This window comes from Cygnus olor, chromosome 8, assembly GCF_009769625.2.
Source record: "Cygnus olor isolate bCygOlo1 chromosome 8, bCygOlo1.pri.v2, whole genome shotgun sequence".
NCBI lineage: Eukaryota > Metazoa > Chordata > Aves > Anseriformes > Anatidae > Cygnus > Cygnus olor.
The window spans coordinates 3866473-3885149 of record NC_049176.1 but is presented as its reverse complement, the minus strand read 5'-3'; the positions used below and the strand labels follow the sequence as shown (position 1 = coordinate 3885149).

Below are 18677 nucleotides of genomic sequence, written 5' to 3'. Positions count from 1 at the left end.
TTATCACATTATCTAAAAATACTTTGTCATTGCAGCGTTTAGCTGAACTAGACTAACAATCATATCATTAGTCAAGGACACCATGCACTGATACAAAAAGACATAACATCCAGATCTCAGTAAAACCAAGGTACTGGCAAAATAATATCATATAGTCGACATAGGCATATCTATGATTAGACTTCTGTAAACACAACCAGATTCTGATGTACTAACGTTCATGGCAACTTCTCATTTTCTGCTCCTTGTAACTCACTGATGCATAGAACATGCTTTAAGACTTCAGTTACAAAATCAATTGTTCTTTCCAATGCACCTCAAACGTTTGTCCTCATGAAGCACAGATAAGGGTCATGGGAAAGAAAACACCTCCCAGGCAACCAGTGGAACCTGTGAAGAGCTGAAAGCAGCATTAACTAAAACAGAGACACAATGTAATGGGACAGCTTAAACTCTGAGCTTAAACTCTGGTGTATGTCTCATTTCAAGGAATTACTCTAACCACCAATTTTACCCTGAAGTTTGCCACCAATGATCAAAACCATCACAGTGATATCCTACAGTATATCATACACTGTCCTCTAGACCATCTGTAGTTAGAAAAGTGCAATTAACTTTCACATCATTGATGATAAAAAGATGCCTGATTTATACTAAATCCAGCGGTATTGGGAGGCTGTGTTCATACGTCTAGGACAGTTATTAGAAATATGTTGTAAATTCTCCTATTTCAGCTGGCTCTTATGCTTATTAACATTGTAGTTCTTATTAAGAAACACTTCATATCTATGATAATACTATAAATAAACTTGATGACCACTTACTTGTCAGGTACTGAAGACTCTCTCAGTTCTGCACCTCATCATTTTTTCTCTTGGAACATTCACGTGGGAAAATGTGTTAAACTTGCACATAAAACCTGCTGCCAATTTAGCCACTCTCCATGAAGGATGAAAGTCTTGTGTACGTTATAGCAGACCAACAGCTTGTCAAAATAGCAGTTGAAACAGTAGGTTCCAAGTCATTAAATCTGAGTTTATGTTACACTCCAGAGATTCCTGAAATAGCAGAACAGTATGCATTACAGTGTAGGCAAAATAAGACAGATGTTGCATTGACCTCTTCTCATTGGAATCTAGTCCGATACACTAAAGTTGCATTAAAGATGTCTCTAAAGTTGTACTGTGGACTCCTGAATAATAAGAATGAAAGGTGAATTTATGATGATAACAGTGCCTGATTCACATTGATAAATATATATATATATATATATATATATATATATATAAATTACATTAAGGTCATGCATTTAGTGGTGAGAAAACATTCTTGGGTGTCTATTAATATTGACCCAAATTACTCTCCAGCAAAACTAAATCATTCCTAATTATCCTAGAGAAGAAGAATAAAAATGCTTTGATATTCTAATTCAACATTTCTTAAATTATCTGGGAGAACTTAAGAGACAGAGCTTCAATATTGAGAGAACTCATGTAACATCAGAAAAGTGTGCATAAGCATAATTAATATAGTTTGAAACGTGTAGTGTCTGCAAGAATTAGTCAAGGTGGACAATATCCACTACTCTCCCCTCATTGACCAAGCCAGTCATTTCATCATAGAAAGTTTTCAGGTCTAACAAGCATGACTTCCCCTTTGTGAATCCATGCTGACTACTGCCAATCACCTTCTCATCCTTTGTGTGCTTGGAATAGTTTCCAGATTCTAAAATACATATCTTTGATATTCTCCATAAAGTACAGCACTGAAAAAAAAACATTCAAGTTCCCTTCAGAAAACAAAGGTGGAAACATGAATTCTGAGTTGAAAAAAATCACATCATTAGTCAGTCTCTTCTAAACTACAATCTTCAGACACAGAAGCTTTAAGAAAAAAAGGCTAATATAGACACTCACTCTGACAGAAGATGTCTGGGGGAATGGATATAGAAAGGATCGGGACTTGATAAGATCCAGGAGTAAGTAACTCTGAGTAACTCTGCAAAGATTGATCGCCTAAGAAATACTATCTCCCTTTTTCCATTACTACCGGAGTTGTCTTTTGTTTAATGAAATTAGAATGGACTTCTGAACTCATTCTAAAGATATGAAATACTGAGAGTTTACATCATCATCATGACTTTTTTTTATTATTATTATTTACAGCTGGGCACAAATTTTGGGGCATGTCTGAACTTCTATTTCTTTTTGTTGACATCTAAGTGAAGATAGAAAGCTAAGGTATCAAGACAAATTTCTGAAAGCTGATAATCATTTTGTCATAATGAGAATTAACTGTATTTTTCCTAAACTTAAATATATATATATATATATATATTTTAAAGAATTCAGTTTATTTTCAGCTTTCTAGCTTTCTCTTTTTTGTGTGTGTGTGGAATATAACATTTCTTTAAATTTTGTATGGAGGACCACAGCTGTGATGATACACTTAAGCAATGTGAAGAAACTATTGTTTTTGGCAACACTGATCAGAACATCCAAGGACAATTAAACATCTGGTTTTACCACTTTCCTTAATTATTACTTTGTAAAGAGTCTAATGATTTACTGATACTCTTGGGATTCTTCAAATCTTGACTTGATCTGTGCACACACAGCATTATCACTTCGCCTAGTGTAGCAGAAGACACATAAATGCTGGAAAGCTTTCCCTGGTGGTCGAACTATCAATGGTCATAAATTAACTGAGGTAATTGAACCTATGCAATTTTAATGTATTGAAGCCAGTAAGGCTATTTTTATGCTTAAAGTTGTATACTCTCTTACTTTACCATATAGGAGATTTCACTTCTGTAAGAAATAGGAGGAAAAATAATTGGATTTTACAAGTTCTCTGATAAGACCCAAACCAAGATAAATTTACACAAACAGTAAGGAAGTCAGTGTTTGCTCAGGAGCTTTCTGTCATTCACGCTGTCATTGATGTTTCACCTGTCTTTCTGAACAGGGTATTTTTAAGGCACCTATCATCACAGGTATACCATCTCCTATAACCCATCTGGGGTACCTGGTCTGCAATGGTGGTTGATCATTAACCTTAATTAAGCACATTTTATGTACCTCTCAGGGATGTCAACAGTGGTGAATTGTAGTGGTTATGTTGATCACTTGCATACACAATGCACACACATTCCCTCATGGAATTTACAAGGCATTTGGAAAGCTTTTAAAAAATAGGTGATAACGGTAGTGTTAGGACGTCCACAGCACCCCTTTCTTCCAGCTGTTCTGGTCTTAACTTTCCATGCTTTTTTTCCTTCCATTTTTCCTGTCTCTCTCAATTTCTGTATAGCAATAAATTACAAATCCCACTAGGAATTTTTTTATTGCATAATCAAGCAAACTGTGCCACTTTTGTAATGGCTCTGCATAGTATTCACTGCAAAGAATTGCAATCCACTAGCAAAATTTCAGCCAATTCTGAGAAAGAACTACATGTTAGGGCTCTCAAACACAAGTGTAACTTGAAAATATAAACTATTTTAAATTGGGCTACTTACAACTTAAATGCAAATGGAAAGTACACATTAAAATTGATAAAACAATGTATTTTGATTTTTTATAGAGTCCTTGAAAGATTTCCTACAAACTAAATTAGAAGTCACAAAAGCTTATGATTTTAATTAGGATAAGATTTAAGAAATTGATTTGAACAGATTATGTTTTGCCTATTTCAGAATATTTAGGACAACTATGCCCCTTTTAAAAGATTAAGCATGGAAAAAGGCAATGGCGTAATGACAAACCTGAAGAAAAAAAAAATAATGAAGTGAAACCCAAATATCCTGTAAGCAATTCACATGAGAGGAAAATATGTATATGTACACATCTACAGGGGTGCTCATGAAAAGATTAGAAACCACTAGAAATCAATCATAGCACGAAAAATAAGGTAACCAATAAAACATCCACATTGCAGTTCTGTCTTCCGGCAGTTATCAGTAAAGCAGAGACCTGTATAGATTGCACAGATTACTGCAAAGCAGAAACTCTCGGGTGCTCAAAGAAACGTATGTGCTGCATACTTGTTGGTTGAAATAAAGAGGTGCTGAAATAAGGATTTGCATAGCGAAATGTTCGATACTGTTAAGATGATAAGAACTAAGTGCTTCTAAGTAAGATACCAACCAAGTAATCACTATTAGGAGGGTTGAGATAGCAATATAAAAGTATTTTAAACAGCCAGAAAGGGCAATCAAGCTATTATTTGTTATACCACCAGATAAGAAGTGCATGGGACAAAGGCTCCATCTCTACAAGTAAATGAAATTGGTCATGTACTTTTCTTTGGCTTATCCTTTACATTAAACTCCCTTACAGTTCAAAGCATGGTGATCCCATCCAAACTGCCTACTGGGAATGGTTCCCTGTTAATGCTAATCTTTGAATCATAGCGGTGTATTGTCTGGGAGAGAGCTTGTGAGCCTGAACTGAAAAGGTGCCATGCAGCCTCCCAACGCATCAATGGCTTAAGTGGATGAGAGCCACTATAAATTCTTAAGTTAAATGTTTAACTCTTCTGCTCTCTGCTGTAGCATTATGCTAATCCAAGAATTTGTTAAAACATGAGAATTTTGCATGGCCTTTATTTTTTTTTTTTAAATCTTGAAATAAATAGCAAGATTCACAAACCTATCTATAACTGTCATCTTCAACACCTTCTCTGTATGTTTGCTGCACTGGCATGGAGGATGAGAGATCACTGATGCAGACAGTACGTCTGCCAGTATTACGCCCGTAGTGAGCTCAGCCTATTTCACATAGCTATAGCAGCACAACATGGATAAATTAGAGCATCCGGGCTGAAATTCTTAGTCCACCCTGATTCTCAAAAGACTTTTCCATTTTTATTTAATAAAATAAAAAACACATATTTTTCCAGTTCCTCTGAGAAGTATCAGGGGCTTTGTCCCTTTAAGAAAACTTCAATATCAGTAGATGAAAAATGCTCAAATTCTCAAGACTATTTTTATGATACACAACATATATCCACTAATAGCCTTATGTCTGAATTAATTTTCCCAGGATTCCAGAATACCCATGTAAAACTAGCACAAAAACATCTATTCTAGCAGAAGGGAAGAAAATAAATTAATACAAATCTGTCTGTCTGCATTTGGGATCTGTTGTCTGCGATACCTTATTTTAAAAAGAAACTATAAACCAGTCATACTGTTGATTCTGGTCATCAATTATATGGTCCAATATTTATATTGATTATTATGATCTTCAAAGGCAAACATAAGCAGAGCTATTCTTTTCAACTATTACTGTGCTTTTTTATTATAAAAATGTGAAAATTTTTGATTACAATTTCTTTTTCAAATCTTTCAGGTTTCTTTGATTTTTTTCTTTTTTTTGCTAGCAGGCTTTTTATTTTCTGTGAAAAACAATATACAATGATCAACCCTACCACATTAAGAGCAAGGATCTGAGGTGGAATGAAAGAAATAATACAAGTTGCACTGACAAGAGAGGAAAAAAAAAAGAATCCATAGCAATGATAACAATGTGAAAACCTATAAATCATTGTTCAAGATCTCTCCATTAGCACTGAACAAACACCACTGGCATCTGATTTGACAATACTTTCATGTTTAAGCATTTCTGCATTTTACGTTTTCATCCTCTCCAACATATTCTTTCAGTTGTGAGTTTGCAGTGTGTGTATTTGTAGAAGCCCAATATATCTGCTGAAAATATAGCAGTCTAATCAATTGCATTGCGTAAAAAAAATCATCATCATAAAACTTGATGATTCTAGCAAACCCCAAGGAAACACCAAGACTCACCCAAAAGTGATGGAAGACATTGAACATAAGAACAAGAACATAAAATGCAGGTGAAAGACTGGATTGAATTTTGTCAAAGCTGGATGTGAAAGCTTTTGCTCTTGCTAGATGTTTGCAAACATTTTGTGCCTTGCTATTTGCTATTGCCATTTCAAGTTCAAAGCTAGAAAAGGTCACGTTATATTTTGCAATGTAACAGCCTTAAAAACAAAACAAAAAAAAAAAACAACTTCAGTCTTGCCTATGGGTTCATTAAATCTCTCAAACTGAAAGACATGCTTTAAATGCTATGAGTAGTTGCCAAACACTATTCACAAATCTTTACTGTCCCAAAACATGGACATTTGAGGACAGAAGCAGAGGTAAATATTCTGGCTATTTTCATAGATTTCTTCTGTATATTTTTTCAGTAAAACTTCTTTCAAACTAAACTTCATGTTCACTTAATGCTCTGGCAGTTTGGAAACAACAAATTAAACTAATGGTGTGGAATTCAGAAAGCCATGCTCATGTGGGAAAATTGTTGTTTTATGAACTATCACTGATGAAAGTAACAGAATCGCAGTTAATATGTAATGACCGTTAGTTGTAGTGATACAAATGCACCATTTCTCAAAATATGAATGCATATAAAGTTTATATTTAATATTGATATATTATGTCTATAACCACATTGTACCATGCACAAACACACACACAGGTCTACCATAACGAGAAAATATACAACCTTCCACAATAATCCAGGTACAGCTAGTTTCCCAGAAAACAGGAATCCTTATTATCATATAAACATGTTTTGTTGTATGCATCATACCACCAGTCTAATAAAAGAATCAGAAACAAAAGTTCATACGCTTTTCTGCTGTCCCCCTCACCTAATTCTCCTTTGCACGCATCACTCTCAAGCAGAAGAATACCAGTAACTTAGTTAAACCCCCAAACGTCTCCAACTAAAAATCTCCTCTGGAAACCCTAGAGCTTTGTCTGAAGCCCTGCTATTTCTGTTAAATTGCCTTCTGCAGGCAGCCTGAAGCCAGAAGAAGAGCCAGAATGACCAAAGTATTCATATTTGGCCTAGATGCAAATCTATACTGCTACTTTGAATGATTGCACTGATGCACATGGAGCTACAGACTCTTATTTAAATAACTATGATGAAAGTAATTTGAAGAAATTTTGATTATTTTAATATGTGGTTGCATTTTTAGTTTTTACTTTGATATAAAGCATACTGCGACCTTTAAAGAACAACCAAGCAATTTTAATTTGTCCTCTTAATTTCTCAGTTTGTGCTCTGTAAAACCTGAGTTTTCTAATCAGATGATGTGAAGACTTGGAAACACATGTGAAGACTTGGAAACACAATTTCCATAACATTCACCTGTTTTTTTAAAGTGCTTGCAATATCCTGGGATCGACTCTTAAACATGAATTTCTGCCTTCTCTTTCTTACCCTTTTCTACTTCTCCAAAACTAAGGTTTTCCTTATTTTAACTAGAGTTGAAATTGGTCCAACTCTTCATGGCTTACCAGATCAAAAACCCTTCACCTCACAAACAGAAATCTACCAAGTCAAGACCCTGATGCATGCAGAAGCTTCATCAGCTGATGCTAGCAGAGTTCTTAGAATTGTATTCTTTAGCTGGTTACTGATGCCAAGCCAACAAAAAGAAGGGGATGATTTTTATTTATCTCAGCCTATAACTTTAATATTTGAATAGTAGAAGCAACAAGACCTACAGAGCCCCCTTGCCCCAGAAAATAAACAAAGATAAAAAAGAAAAAGAAAACTGGAGATCCAGAGAAAATGAAAAGATGGGCAGACAAAAGAGAAAGCTGTGATGCGCTGTATTCTCATGACTTTTATTTATGTTGCACTGGTCCACACACACAGGGCTAGGCATAGTCTCCCAAACCAGATTTATCAGTTGGACTAAATAACCTTTTGATCTCCACATAGCTACAAGTTGCAGCCAACCCTGCAGGATCCCCATACGGTAGTTATATAAATTTGCAGACAGTTTCCCTCAGAAAAGTTTGCAAGTGAAGCAGAGTTCTGTTAACAGTTGTATCATACTTAATTCTTAATTGATGCATATACTCAAGTTCTCAAAAACTACTTAACTCCATCCCTCAAAGAAAATTGCAAGATATTTTCCTAGTAACTTCAGTACCAACAGTATTAAGCCAATATTGAGCAACTTAGACAGACCTTTCTGTTGCTGTTCCCTGACATTTGTATTGAGTGTTACTTGCCACCCATTGAGACAGGTAAGTAACTACTAAACACTAGGGGTGAGGAAGAAACTCTTCCCTCCACCTCAGTTGGAATACTCTTGGCCAGCATGGGTCTTCCTGCTCTTAAAGTAAGAATGTTGATAAAACACTTCATAAATTTCTGTCAATTTCCAAAACAACAGTCTGTATTCTTCCAGAGCATTTATCAAAGTACACGTATTTACATAACTTGTCATGGAAATTACCTTTTGATAAGCAGAAACATAGGAAAACTGATTGCATAACCCGAGGCAAGTTCTATTTTATTTTTATAAGTGAAGGCAAAGGCATCCAATCCAGATAACCCTCTGACAAAATCCTTATTATTTCTATGCATCTATGTATATAATATATATATATAGGTGGGGTGTTCTTTAGCATTTGTACCAGCCAGAGATAGACAGCTTGCTAGACCATTTATTAGTTGACTGGCTTGGAGAGAAGCATCAGTGCAAATGTGTGGCTTTAAAACATTGTCATGAAACAGAATAGAAATATCTGTGCTCTTCAGAACTGTATCAGGAAACGTTTGTTACACATGACAGACTCATTGTGCTGTTATCAACAATATAAGACTGAGTTTCCCTAAATTAGAGGGACTTTTAGTGTAAAAATGACTACTAACCATTTCTAAAATAGATATCTACTTATTTCCATTTTAAAAAACAGTAGCTATAGAGCACTTTCTCAGCTTGGGCGTTTAATAGAGATTACATATTAACTTTGCCTTTAAGTCCATGAAAGAAAGCCTTCTGGTTAGTGACATAGTTTCAGTGGAATGAATTATCTGCAGAGAAACACATTAGAATTATTTATTTTTCTAAATTTCATTTTAACAAAAATAGGTATCATTAATTGTTCAAAATGACTTGCAAAAGAGAGCTTAACATACTAGTAGTGAAGATAAGGTTGTCTGTGTTGACTATGTTGTCTACCATACAACATGACATGAATAATTACTATTAGAATAATGAAAACTGCAATTAGGGTGAGATACAATAACTATATTGTGATTCCTATCTCCACTTCCCTTAGTTTCATCTACTTTTTAGTTACTCTTTAGAATGAATATTAGAAAAGACAAGCCAGGAAGAGGAGGAAATGGACCTAAGGTAAACAAGAGTGATTTATTTCAAGAATAGGAAACTGGTGATTGACACAAAGGAGGATATATTGCTTCACTTTATCTTGTTACGGAAGATTAGTGCAAAGACAGAAGATTCCTGAAGAGGGAACAATCTACACTGTCATTCACTTCTGCTTAAATCACATAAATGTCTTGAAGGCTTGCAACTGCAAATAAATTAGAATCATTAAGAGATTTTGAAAGCAAAACAGAAACTTGTCTTCTTGCAAATACATGCTGCACACAAAAACAGGAATGCACATAGGTGAACATACAGAAAAACAGAAGGGATAGATTTTGCACTGAGTCATTTAAAAGAGTGTTGGTAAATTCTTTTTACAGAACTCTGGCAACTTACAGTACTAAATGAGGAAGACTATTAAAATGTTGTGGTTTGCAGCCATGTGACTGAAGAAATGGAATCCCTTCAAAGGCCTGTTTTGGTTTTCCAAAAGCAAACAGAAACTCTGTTCTGATCCCTACTTGAAAGGGGGAATTCCAGCAGCTGCACTTCTCACTCTGTGTCCTAATTAGATTTTGGCACAGTCATTCATAGTGAGGACATATAGTATATATATCCCAGTTACAGAGGGTGCGATAACTAGTTCTTTTGAGTATGAAAGTTGTTAACAATGCCAATATCTAGTAGTTTTGATCAGGATACAATATAAGTGAACACCACAACAAGATATGCTGGTCATCTCAAATCATTTTTTCTGCATCACAGTCGATCTGAAAACCACTAACAACTCTATAGAGATAGCTTGTTTCTCTAATGGGGAAAAAAAGAAAAAAGAAAAAGAAAGAAAAAGTATACCATGCATTGCATCAAATAATACTCCTGGAGAGGACTGGATTTTTAGTTTAGAATTAAAGTGTTACTAATATGTGCAAATTCTTGTAAAGGGCAGTCAGTATATGCAGTTCCTTCAAGTGACCAAACCTAGATCCTTATTTTTACTGGCATTATCAAAATATAACAATCTAATATATATGCTTTTTGCTTTCTGAAGTACTCTTATTATATGACAACATTGTGAATTCTGCCATATTTCTGAGAAATTAATGTTTTGTCTCATGCACAGAACCTGCATGTTGAAGAGGCAATCGAATACTGAGGAAAGCAGCTGGGTTTTTTCCCCTCAAGTAGCAATCCTCTACTGTCACACAGAGTAAGAGCTGTTCTGTTTTCCTTTGCACTCTATAAGCAGACAAGAGCATATGGTTTATAATCTCCAATCTTCTGGTGAATGTTATTTCTCAGTTTGAAAACAAAGCCAACGTAATAGCAAATACAGCTCTGCTGAATGATCTAATTTTAAGCATTTGGGGTTTAAGGGTTTTTGTATGAGATACTGTGAGAACCAAAAGCAGATGTCTAGGATAGCACAATTAAAAATCTCTTTGATATGAAAGATCCTCCACAATGTTACACAATTAAAACAAATGGAAACGCAGTAGCTTTGATTCTGTAGAATATATTGATGAGTTGTTTCAATACTGCCAGGATGACAATAAGTATGTAATTAGATAGGTACTCTGACAGTTTCATTTGTTCTCACGTACAAACTTTGAATGACATAAAGAGAATCATCTTCGTTATGGAATAAATTGTCTGAAATTTATTATTGACTTCAGACAGGTATGAGAGGAATGTCATGCTGAAAAATGTGCTGCCCCTTAACTTTAATTTCTGTGTTACCCCACTAAGTATTAAAACTCCAGAAGGTGGTTTTATAAGGATAAAAATATATAATCAAAAGTCTAACAACAGTAAACAAATGTAACAAGAGATATAATCAGTTCTTATACCAATCCATAAGCAAACATTGAGGTGCAATTAAGTGGGTTATGAATCTGAAGAGTAATATAATTGTAAGTAATTATGACATTTCTAGGAATTTACCATTCATTAAAAAGAGACCAGCTAAAAGAGGCTTCCCTAGGAGGAAATATTTTGCAAGATATTCTTTACAATTCAAGGTTCAAATTCATGCCTGTCACAGACTGGTTTGAGTTGATTTGTACAAGGCATGATCAAAGTCCTTAAGGAAATAAAAAAGTATAATATTGAGTAAGGGTGTTTCTAGATTAATTTTTATAGCTCACATTTCAACTGTACCAATGCAAACTTCAGAAAAACTTCATCAGTGAAAGGCACCCTGCAGATGACTATTTCCAGGATTGCAAGAGTTGTGAAATCTCTAAACACTTCCTGACGCAGTATGCCAAATGGAACATAAAAGCAATGATGTACAAATGCACAGCCAGCATAAACAATATTCTTGCCATAGAATTAGCATTAAGCAAATGCAAAAAGTTCAGGTAGTTCATGTTACTGAGGGATTGTAGTCTTGGTAATAATACAGTAGGCTATTTTAATTGCTACAGTTCAGCATATATTTCTCACAGTTCAAGGTCCCTTTAGCCCTCAACCAGCTATCCTGACACGTTTCCACAGAGCTATTGAGTAAAGAAGTGCAGGAGAGAGGGTCGTTTTTTACTGATGATGCCTATTATTTTTTATGTGAGGTTACACACAGATTATGTTCCACTTCAATGTATTATGCATCTGGAATTATGATCAGACTGGAAACACCAATCAAAATCATTTCAGTCTGTTTTTTTGTAAATGAAAATCATCTCTGTTAGGAACAGCATTAACTCTACTGACATTAGCTACTGGTGGAACATTTTATATTAGGGCAATACATTTGAGATTTGTGTTATGCAAAATAATTCAGATATAAAATGATGACTGACATTCTCATCTGAAATGTGAATTTGCTTGGTTTTGTGTACTCACCCACCTGGCCCCCTCACCGGGTTTAAATGAAAAAAAATATGTATGGTATTATTCTCAGAATAAAAAATTTGATACAGTTCAGTCAATGTGCACTGCCTTTGCAGAAATCAAGAAAATCACATGTGGAAGTCATGAAATGCATCACTTTAACACTTCACCTTCTCTCATTTTATTATGGCATAAAAGAAGGAACTTTTAACCAAAAGTGTAATACTGTGATAGGTTGCTTTAGCTGGCTTTAAACAGCTGCACTAAAGCAGTATGGAAAGCACAGAGGAATGTTGAGCACTGATCTTCCCACCAGCCTTCCTGTCTTAAATAAACACAATATACACAACCCAGTGAGAGAACATATGCCTTTGCAGGAGTAGAATTCTGAGTGAAATCCTTCTGCCAAATAAATATATCCAGAAAACAATATTAGAATATTTTCCCTTCATATGAGGTTAATGAAAGTACTTGTAATGTCAGTCTCTCACAAAATAATGAGAAGAGAATATAAATATGAAGAGAACATAAAAAGATTATTTTTCTTATTAATATCTGTTCTGATTAAAGTAGCTTCATACAAGCAGAATACATAATCAGAATTTCAAAGTAGAATGACAACACTGATTACACAAGGAAAATATTTATAGGTGTGGTTTGGAGCAAATATTGAGCTTCATATTCAATAGAAGTTTGGCTTTGTCATTCATTTTCACAGAATCACAGAATCGTCTAGGTTGGAAGAGACCTCAAGGTCATCTAGTCCAACCTCTGTTCTAACACTAACAAGACCTCCACTAAACCATATCACTGAGGACTACATCTAAACGCCTTTTAAAGACCTCCAGGGATGGCGACTCAACTACTTCCCTGGGCAGTCCATTCCAATGCCTAACAACCCCTTCAGTAAAGAAATTCTTCCTAATATCCTACCTAAACCGCCCCTGATGCAACTTTAGCCCATTCCCCCTCGTCCTGTCACCAGGCACGTGGGTGAATAGACCAACACCCACCTCTCTACAGCCTCCTTTAAGGTACCTATAGAGAGCGATGAGGTCTCCCCTGAGCCTCCTCTTCTCCAGGCTAAACAACCCCAGCTCCCTCAGCCGCTCCTCATAAGACTTGTTCTCCAGACCCCTCACCAGCTTCGTTGCCCTTCTCTGGACTCTCTCGAGCACCTCCATGTCCTTCTTGTAGCGAGGGGCCCAAAACTGAACACAGTACTCGAGGTGCGGCCTCACCAGAGCCGAGTACAGGGGGACAATCACCTCCCTAGACCTGCTGGCCACACTGCTTCTTATACAAGCCAGGACGCCGTTGGCCTTCTTGGCCACCTGAGCACACTGCTGGCTCATGTTCAGCTGACTATCAACCAGTATTCCCAGGTCCTTCTCTGCCAGGCAGCTTTCCAACCACTCATTTCCCAGCCTGTAGCGCTGCTTGGGGTTGTTGTGCCCGAGGTGCAGGACCTGGCACTTGGCCTTGTTAAGCTTCATACAGTTGGCCTCAGCCCATCGGTCCAGCCTATCCAGATCCTCCTGCAGAGCCTTCCTACCCTCGAGCAGATCGACACACGCACCTAACTTGGTGTCATCCGCAAACTTACTGAGGGTGCACTCGATCCCCTCATCCAGGTCATCGATAAAGATATTAAAGAGGTCTGGCCCCAGCACTGAGCCCTGGGGGACTCCACTAGTAACCGGCCTCAAACTGGATTTGGCTCCATTCACCACAACTCTTTGGGCCCGGCCATCCAGCCAGTTTTTAACCCAACAAAGCGTACGCTAGTCCAAGCCACGAGCAGCGAGTTTCTTGAGGAGAATGTTGTGGGAAACGGTGTCAAAAGCCTTACTGAAGTCAAGGTAGATCACATCCACAGCCTTCCCCTCATCCACCAAGTGCGTCACTTGGTCATAGAAGGAGATCAGGTTTGTCAAGCAGGACCTACCTTTCATAAACCCATGCTGACTGGGCCTGATCGCCTGGTTGCCCTTCAAGTGCCGCGTGATGACCCTCAAGATAATCTGCTCCATGAGCTTCCCTGGCACTGAGGTCAAACTAACAGGCCTATAGTTCCCCGGGTCTACCCTCCGGCCCTTCTTGTAGATGGGCGTCACATTTGCTAGCCACCAGTCGACTGGGACCTCTCCTGATAGCCAGGACTGCCAATAAATGATGGAAAGCAGCTTGGCCAGCTCCTCCGCCAGTTCGCTCAGTACCCTCGGGTGGATCCCATCTGGCCCCATTGACTTGCATACATCCAAGTGCTGTAGCAGGTCGCCAACCATTTCCTCGTGGATAGTGAGGGCCACATCCTGTTCCCCATCCCCTTCCACCAGCTCAGGGTACCGGGTATCCAGAGAACAACTGGTCTTGCCGCTAAAGACTGAGGCAAAGAAGGCATTGAGTACCTCAGCCCATTTTGACAGATATTTGACCACTACTTTAATTACACAGTTTAGGGAAACCTAATGAGTGTTTTAAAAAAATTACATAATGTGTATTTGTACATTGTTTAAAACAGTCTGGATGTAGTACTTAGGCAATACTTCACTATGTTTAAAAAATAATAGAATATCCACACAAACACATATATAAAGATCCTACAAAATTGCTAAAAAATAAAAATATCCCCAAGAACAGCAGCGCATCATACATCTCCAACTGGTGTATCATTCAGCAGACACAAATTGTCCCTGCTTAAGAATTTTAATCCTTCCTGTTTTTAGAAATGATTCTCCTAAAATGCTGAAAACTAAGTTAGATTGTAGGACTTACTGGATACTTAGCTAAATGAGCTTGACTCTCTATTTGAACCTTATTTAGTTTTTAAAAAATAAATAAATAAAGTAACATACCTGGGACTCCAGAAAAGCCTCACAAATCTAAAATTGTCTGGAAAGAGTGGACCTTCAGTAGCTCAGTAGAACTCGTCTCCTAGAACACAAGAGAGGCCTGATTGTTAAATAAGTTAAACAAAGCAGAAATAATTTAAGTAATGTTTTACTGTACAGTTTTACAAGATTAATTTCAAACACAGTATATTACATAAAACCACAAAACCACAGTGTGAAAAAAAATATATATATTATATATATAAAATATATATATAGAAGTGTGGCACCATTAGCCTGAATGTTTGATACTAATAGTAACTACCATATTATATCACAATTTTTAAATAGACATAAAAGAATAATGAGGAACCCAAAGAAGACAACAACAAAAAGCTCAGAAATATAAGAAATTGTGTCTTTCCCATTATGGTAAGTTTACCTAATCAAGTGACTCTTGTTTCTCTACTGGGTATTTAAATGATGGTATGCGAACAGCCAGTTAGTCTAACCCAAGTTAGAAGTCAGAACACAATTATCTCTGACTCAGCCATCTGCTTTCTTGTGAGGTGTTACAGAGCAACAAAGAAATTCTACAGTCTGAATAGCTATAGATGTGACAGGTTGAGAAAGATACACCAGAAAATAGCATGCAATCTATTTCTTTTAATTCCATATACTTCTGCCTTTTTTCTACTATGACCTCTTTAGAGATACACATGATGACATTCTTGTTTTGATATTTTTGCTACTCTATAAATAGTAGCAAAAATCAAACAAATCAGCTAAATTATACCTTCTGAGAAAGAACCATCAAGAGAATAAAGAAAAAAATCATCCCACTTAAATGTCTTTACTTCACTGGGAAATTGTAGTACCAAAGTATTCTAAAAAGGTCACTATATTCAATCTTCAATTCTCTCTCTACAACCCCAAATGGTCTTACAGCCAAATAACGTTTATCTCCTAAAATTTTGCCTTTAGAAAACTGAACAATTTTAACTGACTTTTTGACTTAAGAAATGAAACTGCTGAAAATAGTTGTTTAAAGAAAGTAAAAATAATTTTAAAAATACAGCAAAATATTTTCCAGGGTATTGTGTGATGGCACTGGCTTGACATTTGTGTGGTTTGATTTTTATATTGTTCTTGTTGATCTCTCTGTTATGTTTACTTATCATTAATATTCTTGCTGTTTTAATGAATATTCATGAAGTGGGTGCAAATGTAATGAAGCCAATAGGTATTTACAATTTACTTTTAGAAGTCAATATCAATAAGAGCCATAGATACATTCAGTCTAGCATGTTGTTTTTAATGAGGGGCAAGAGAGGTAGATGAGGAAGGAAGGTACCTTTAGGTAAAAGACAAGGACATACTGATTGAATTCTCCACATATGACCTTTGCACATATTGGTAGCCACACAGCCTGTTTGCAAGGACAGTCCAAGAAATTTTAGATTAGAATTGGAAACTATTTGCCAAAGTTTTTTTTGGACTACCTTTACATCAGGATTTTGTCTCACTAAATGATGGATAAATGCCATGGAAAAGAAAGTGTCTATGGCAAAGAGTTCACAACATGTTTATGAGCATTCATTTTCTAAATCTGGTACTAACAGAAGTTAATACAAACACTGCCAGTTGAATAACTATTGTTAGTGTAATTCATTTCTGTTCTTTCAATTGAAGATATTACTGCATACATTCAATGATCCCAGTGATAACACAATGCATTAAGGCTGTTTGAAACAGGGTTTGGAATTGTAGTTGATAAGAAGAGCAGACCTGTCACATGAGCCATGACAGGAGATCTGTGGGATCTATAGCACTTATCTAGTAGTGCAAGCCAGAGTGTTCTGTCATCAAAATTTCTGGTAAGATATTTGTTGCTATGCCTTGCTGTGTTGCTTGTCATATTTAACATAAATAAATACATACATACATACATAAATACATAAATAAATAAATAAATAAAGACCCTGAAGTGTTCCAGTTCCTCCATACAACACAATTTTCTTAGCATCTCTTTTAAGTCTCTCTGCTTTGTGGAGGTACATATCACACCCACCTCAAACCAATGCAGATGGCTTTCTGAGGACTGGATTAGGTTTGTATCTTACATCTGACCTAGCAAATCAAAATGGGCAAGGATCCATTCCGTAGCTGAAGGAGCAGGTGGTAGACAGTCTTTGTCCATGTAGCTAACTATGGCTAGCTCCTTTTTTCCACAGAAAGAGCCCAGTCTCACTCATACTTTCCACTGGAAACATTCTCTGGACTATGCTATCACCTGAACAGTGCCAAAGCATGATCTAAAAGAGTGACAGGCAAAAACCATACCAGAGAATACACTAGAAACAAAACACTACAGATGCCACATGCATACCAGTGCTTCTGTCCATCCCTGGCCCTCCTCACTTTGCTATATTCACACCAGACAGATAGCCCTGCTCTGAAAAAAATGCCTTCCCAACCCATCACTGGCAGGACTGAGGACAAAGATTCAATGAAGTGAGACTGAGCAAAAGCAGATTTATTACTTCCTTCAACGCTTGTGGATGTAGAGAGAGGAACATGGAGTTTTCCTCTACAGCATATGCATGTGCTGCTTCTACCCAGCCAATTTGCTCAGAGCAATGTGCCCTTGTATTCTCAGGGGATAAGGGTGCAGACATATTCAAAGAAGATTTTAATTTCTAGGAGAAGCATTACTTATAGGAGGAACAATATAAAGAAGATGATGCAGGAGTGTGATGTAAACTCCTTATGTACAAGTAAAACAGTTTTGCATTCCAACAATTTAAAACATTCCAACAATTTAAAACATTCCAACAATTTAAAACAGTTTTGCATTCCAACAAAGAGAAACATTCCATTAGAACCAACTAGACAAACACAGTCTGCTTCAACAAAGCACTCACAAGCAAGCTGTGAGAGCTAGAGTAACTTCTACACACATCACAGATTTCCAAATAACTGATGGGTCACAATTTTCAGATATATTCACCTGCTCTCAACTGACTTGTAGGTGCCTTCTTACATCTCACATTTTCATCTCCCAGGTTTCAGTGCTATAGTGAGATACGGAGTATTTAGGCAAATGCAAACAACTGAAATTACCCATATAAACTTTATTATAGGGCTATTTTTTGTTTTTATTTGTCGTTGTTGTTCATTTTTTAATGAAAAATGGGGAGAAAGACTTAATGCAAGCAAAGATTTTGTCTGGGTCCTATTTTATTCCACAGTGCGTAACTTTACCAATTTTTTTTTTAAACCTTCAAGTTTGCTGTACTATATACACAGCAACAAAATACCATAGACCTAAGCATTTTATGAATAAGAACTACTAGTATCTAGAGATACATCAAGTACATACTCAAACCCTTTTCTAAACTGTTCATTTTATTCTGTCTGAAACAGATTTAAAAGTTGATTTCTTTTCTTTTCAGTCCTGGACATCACCATCATTTAGGACAGATTAAAAGAGACAGCCTAATGAGGAATTCTGCAATGGCTGCTTGCCAAGAAATCAATCAAGTGATATCTTTAAAAGTCACAAATATGTGACAGATTTTCCAATGTAAAGGTCCAATGTAAATATTACACTTCTCTTGTTGTACTTGTGTTTTTTCAAAATAGTTCATTTGTCTGTGTCCTAAATGCTTATAGATACTGAGGACATTTTCAGATTTCTTTGTGTTCAACATAAAATTTAAAAAAAACCTACAGAGACAGGTGGTTTAGAAAACAAATCAGAGCCAGTGCAATTACAGCGGGACTGGACTTGCCTTAGGAATGTAGCGTGGCTATCTGCAAAACAGATTCTAT

At 36.4% G+C, this 18677-nt stretch overlaps 1 protein-coding gene and 1 long non-coding RNA gene across 10 annotated transcripts in view; one reads left to right on the top strand and one right to left on the bottom strand.

Moving 5' to 3' along the window:
- LOC121074177 overlaps nt 1-18677 on the bottom strand; it is a 142065-nt gene that overhangs the window by 19845 nt on the left and 103543 nt on the right. For all 6 annotated transcript variants that reach the window (XR_005822198.1, XR_005822196.1, XR_005822197.1 and 3 more), the window contains 2 exons: nt 17854-17917; nt 14868-14946 (listed from right to left, as the gene is read on the bottom strand). This is a non-coding gene — a long non-coding RNA (uncharacterized LOC121074177). The remainder of the gene's footprint in view (nt 1-14867; nt 14947-17853; nt 17918-18677) is intronic.
- COL11A1 (collagen type XI alpha 1 chain) overlaps nt 1-18677 on the top strand; it is a 235611-nt gene that overhangs the window by 210744 nt on the left and 6190 nt on the right. For 3 of the 4 annotated variants that reach the window (XR_005822190.1, XR_005822183.1, XR_005822184.1), the window contains 2 exons: nt 36-130; nt 10301-10387. The gene's annotated coding sequence lies outside the window, so the exon portion shown is untranslated. The remainder of the gene's footprint in view (nt 1-35; nt 131-10300; nt 10388-18677) is intronic. The other variant, XR_005822185.1, reaches the window with a different exon arrangement.